This window comes from Anastrepha ludens, chromosome X (assembly GCF_028408465.1).
Source record: "Anastrepha ludens isolate Willacy chromosome X, idAnaLude1.1, whole genome shotgun sequence".
NCBI classification, from domain to species: Eukaryota; Metazoa; Arthropoda; class Insecta; order Diptera; family Tephritidae; genus Anastrepha; species Anastrepha ludens.
Genome location: NC_071503.1, coordinates 91,652,943 through 91,658,737, shown reverse-complemented (window position 1 = coordinate 91,658,737; position 5,795 = coordinate 91,652,943).

Genomic DNA, 5,795 nt, shown 5'->3' with positions numbered 1-5,795 from the left:
AACTTAGGGATAGAAGAATAAAAGATTCGGAGAACACTATGCTCATGAAAGTATATTCTAAACATGCAAAAAGTAGCAGCAATGGGAAGCGTAGAAGAAGCGTCAGTTATCCTGTACATCATCGAAGGGTTAAAAATGCGGAACGAGTTGAAAATTCTTCTGTTAAATTCAAAAACGTACAAAGAGTTACTGGAACAATATGAAATTATCGAAATGATGAACAGCAGCAAAGAACGCACCGTAAGCAGCGAAAGGAAGTTTGGTAGCGGCGCAGCGGCAGCAACTGCGCGTAGGCACAACACGCAAGCATGGGAAACAAATAGAATGAATGAACGTAAGCAGCACTACTATAACTGTGGATCAACTAGACATGTGAGATCAGAGTGTAGAGAGGAAACGAAATGCTTCAAATGCAATGGAAATGGTCACATTGCGAAAAACTGCGCAAAACAAAACGTCAACTTAGTTTCAAAGAGGTTGAAGCAAATGAGAATAGGTGGGAACAGTGTGAATTGTCTTGTGGATACTGGTGCAGATGTCACGCTCATGCGGTATAGCACTTGAATTTGAAGAGCTCGAGCCAAGGAGCACCAGGAGATTTGGTGGCTCCTAAAACACTCAGGCTAAAAAGCCCATTGTATTTAAAGCTCTGGAAAGGGGTTAGATAGTCAAGGAGGGAGGGAGAAAAGTATCAGAGAAAGAGTTAGGAAATAATAGAGACAGAGATAGAGATAGTTAGTCCTGTGAGAATTTTCCAGATTCTTTGGCAAATCTGTAAATATCCTCCAGTTTTAGAGAACGAATATTACTCATTCCCATGACATCGGAACCCAATACCTGTAGTCGCGCTCTAGCAAAGGCAGGACACTCACAGAGAAAGTGCTCAGTGCTATCCGCCTCCTCCAAGCATGACAGGCATACCGGGTCCTCGATGATTCCAATGGTGGTCATATGCTGACCCCATGGGTTGTGTTCTGTAATGATGCCGACCATCAACCGAACGTCTTTCCTCCTAAGTTTTAGTAGAAAGTTTGACAGTTTTCTGTTCGGACTTGTCACAAAACACTTTGCAGTTCTGCAGCGTTCTAGACCGGACCATCGCTCTTTATGTAGATTGCCTACATAATCGTTGATCCAATTCTTGATTCCTGCAGGACTGATTCCGATTATTGGCTCTGGCCCCTGTGGGGGCACCGCTGATCCACGGTTGGCCAATTCGTCGGCAATTTCGTTTCCTTGAACACCGGAGTGTCCCGGAACCCATATAAGTACAAGCCTGTTTTGTCTTGCGACAGAATTAAGCTTCTTCTTACATTCTTGAACAATCTTCGAGGTTTGCTTCGCGTTCTCCAGGGCCTTCAATGCAGCCTGACTGTCACTGAAGACTCCAATCTGTTTCCCGCTCCATCTCCTCTCGATTATCCATTTGGCTACTTTTAGGATGGCAAAAACTTCTGTTTGGAAAACTGTTGCCATTCCCCCCGTAGCATAGTTATACTTATTACTATCATTTAAGTACCATCCGGCTCCAGACCCTATTTCAGTCTTGGACCCATCGGTAAAGAAAATATCCGTCAAACCTCCACGCAATGGAAATCTGACATCAAATTTCCTTCCGAATGAAACTGTGGGTATCAGGTCATCTTTAGGTGCCAAAAACAGTGGATACTGCTCCGACAGCAACTTAAAGACTTCTCTGTGTCCCGAAGTTCCATCTTCGTGCCAGAAACCATATTTATGGAGTCTGCACATTGCTTTTATTGCTTCCTGTTGTATCTTAAGATCCAGGGGGAGCAAATTAAGCATAGCATTTAGGGCATCACCAGAGGTTGTACTCATGGCACCCGTGATGCATAAACATACACTTCTTTGCAGCCTGTATAGTTCCCGGATTGTGGACTTAACCATGCTCCGTCGCCACCAGACCACAGAAGCGTAAGTGATGATTGGTCTGATAAGTGCCGTGTATATCCACAGGACCACAGCAGGTTTCAGACCCCAAGTTTTGCCAAAGGCTCTACGGCATTGCTGAAAAATCTTCAATGCACGATTCACCTTCAGTGAAACGTGTGTCTCCCAGGTCAGCTTCTTATCCAAGATTACTCCTAGATATTTAACTTCGTTGGAAAGACCAAGTGTCACACCTTTCAGTGTTGGAAGACTGAGTCCATCCAATTTCCGTTTTCTCGTGAACAAGACTATGGTTGTTTTGTTCGGATTAACGGAAAGACCTTGTCTCATGCACCAGTCATCGATTTTGTCAAGAATCCTTTGCACTTTCGTGCAAAGCCTCCTTAAGGATTTATCCGATGTTAGCGCACAGACGTCGTCCGCATATGCTTGGACGTGAAAGCCGAGATCCTGCATCTCCGCTAATAGGGAGTCTATGACGAAGCATCACAGCAGCGGAGATAGAACACCCCCTTGGGGACATCCTTGCTTGGCCCTGACTGTGATTTGCTCGTCGTCGCTCCCACCAGCGGTTAACAGCCTCTCAGAGAGCATGGAGTATATCCATTTTATAATGGCTTGATTAACTCCGTGTCGTTCGGCAGAAGAACATATCGAGCCGAAAGTGGCATTATCAAAAGCCCCCTCAATGTCCACGAACACGCCCATTGTGTATTCGTCAGCTTCCAGCCCAGCTTCAATCTTGCTAACAAGATCGTGTAAGGCTGATTCACATGATTTTCCACTCTGGTAAGCGTGTTGATTTCTACTAAGTGGACTTCTCGGCAATACCCCCACTCGAATATGTTTCTCCACCACTCGTTCCAGACTTTTCAACATGAACGATGTCAAATTGATTGGTCTAAAACTTTTTGCTAGGGAATAGTCATCTTTTCCTGGTTTTGGAATAAATACTACTCTTACGCGTCGCCATTGGGATGGTATATAACCAAATGCAAGACAGGCTGTGAAGATCCTTTTCAGGGCCTCAATCAGCCTGTCTCCTCCTTTTTTAAGCATTACTGGATATATTCCGTCAGGTCCAGGGGACTTAAAGTTCTCAAAGGAAGATAAGGAAAACCTTATCGATTCCCTTGTCACTATCCGACTAGCAATATACCAGCTGTACCTAGAGGTTCCACCGTTGCCACCGTCATTGTTCATGCCACTCTTAGCTTCAGAGAGAGTTCTACTACCCGGAAAATGGGTTTCGAGTAGAGCATTAAACGTTTCCGATTTGGAAATGGTGTATGAACCATCAGGTTTTCGAATGGAATCCAGCCTTACTGAGCGGTCTAAATGAAGGACCTTACTAAGTCTCGCTGTTTCCCTCATTTCTTCGACGTTACTGCAGAAATTTCTATAGGATTCAAGTTTGGCTTGCCGTACTTTTTTCTTATATTCTCTCTGTGTAAGTCGATGATTGGCCCAGTCCTCTTCTGGTTTGGTCTTCAAGGCCTTATTAAGAAGTTTCCTGGACCGTACAAGAAGCTTCGACAGTTCAGGGTTCCACCAAGGAACCGCTTTCCCCTGCCTGCTTTGCCTGAGTGGACACAGTTCCTCAAAGCAATTGATTAAAGTACCTTCTAATTTCTTAGTAGCATCTTCATTTATTTCTGCTGATTTGAGTTTTTTCAGGTTTGGTAATCGTTCTGTTACAAGCTCACCATACCTGTCCCAGTCCACATTTCGAGGATTCCCAGATTCAGAAGGTATTGATATTGTGTCAATTCCCAGTCGGAATTCGATAAGACGATGATCAGAAAGAGAGTCCTCTTCCAAAACTCGCCATCGGTTGATTTGATTTCCAACTGACCTATTGGTAAGTGTTAAATCAATCACCTCTTGTCTCCTTCTGGTCACAAAAGTTGGTTTGTTACCAGTGTTTTGGATGGCCAAATCGGATGACAGGATAAAATCCAGTAACTTGAGACCTCTGGGGTTGCATTTGCTGCTTCCCCACACAATGTTCTGTGAATTTGCGTCACAGCCCACTATTAGCCCCAGATTATTGGATTCTGCGTACTTGACCACTTCTCTTAGCTCCCTCGAAGGAGGTGGCTGTAAAGAGTCGTAGGGTAGGTAGGCCGAAACTATGATAGCTTCGACACTGTTCCCACTTTTCAAGTACTTTATTTTTGCAGCAACGATATCTCCGGAGCATAGCTCTTTTAACATCGTGTGTTCGATCAACCTCGGCATGATAATACATGCTCGCGGTCTCACATTCCCTTCACAATGAAGTATTTGTCCCCACGACATAGCACTTAGATAAGTATAAGTATTATGTGTGGGTTTGTTTGCAGTTTTGCATGCCTACGGCACAAGAGAGCCGTAGACGCTTTGCTATGCTGCAGATTAATCTGTGTAAATATTACTTCAGTCATGAGACTGAGTATATTTACGCTTTGTCCTCCACCTTATCCTGGACACGGAATTGGATCCGCCCCAGATGTAGGTGAGGACGGCACCCGCACTTCGACTTAAGCACCTTGAGGGACACAAGATCGATACCCAGTACCAGGTGGGAACCCGCCTCCGAAGTGGTAGCGGATTTCTGCCTGGTGCACGAGTATACTCTCCAGAGAGTCGTGTCAAGATCCTTATTCTGAACACGGATGCGTTTGAGGAGTCCTCACTTACAAAAGATTATTTCAGCAATACCCTCTAAAAGCAAACAGCATAAAGTTATATGGTTTAGGTAACAAAAATACCGACGTTCGAGGCATGTTTTCTAGTACTATTGAAGTAGATGGCTTGAAAACCGAGCATACAATCCTAGTGGTAGACGACAATAATATAATGTTCGATGCACTAATTGGATTCGACCTAATAGAAAAATTCACGTTGACGGTGAATGCGACCGGGTATACATTTACAGAGAAAGGCGTAGACACCAGTATAGCAACAGTTTTTAATGTTCAAGGCGTGGACGAAATTGATGTGCCGCATAAATACGAGAATATAATATAGTAAATCAAATGGTAATGAACTATTCGCCAAACAATGCAACTGAAAAATGCCCTGTACATTTGAAAATTATTCCCAGTAATGACAAAATATGTTTTAAAGAAAACCCCAGTCGATTGTCGGCAATGGAAAACGCGGTGGTAAAGCAGCAAATTGAAGATTGGTTACAAGAGGGTGTTATTCGGGAGTCTGTTTCCAATGTAGTAAGCAAAGTAGTATTGGCGAAAAAAAAAGATGGCACGTTCAGAATGTGCATTGATTATCGAAAATTGAATTGTCTCGTTTTAAAAGATCGCTTTCCAGTACCAATTGTAGAAGATGTTTTAGAAAAAATGCAAAGTGCCAAATTCTTCACGGTTATGGACCTTAAGAATGGCTTTTTTCACGTGCCGGTAGAAGAAAATAGCAAAAAATACACAGCGTTCATAACAAAGCAGGGCGTATTTGAGTTTAATAAAGCACCTTTTGGATTTTGCAATTCGCCAGCTGTTTTTGTGCGCTTTCTGAACATAATCTTTCAGGGCCTGCGCAACGAGGGTATAATGGAGTTGTATGTAGACGATATAGTTGTGTTTGGGCAAACAGCAGAAGCGTGTCTAGCAAATATGCAAAGGGTTTTGCAGCGTGCACAATTGTACGGTTTAGAAATCAAGTGGTCGAAGTGCCAATTTTTACAAAATCGCATAAATTTTCTTGGTCATACCATACAGGATGGCAAAGTCTGGCCTGGCCATGAAAAATTGAAGGCAGTAAAAAATTTTCCTACACCAAACAACTTAAGAAGTGTACAAGCTTTTCTTGGTTAGACAGGTTATTTTAGGAAGTTTGTCCAAGATTATGCGTTGACAGCGAAGCCGTTGACTCAGCTTCTTAAA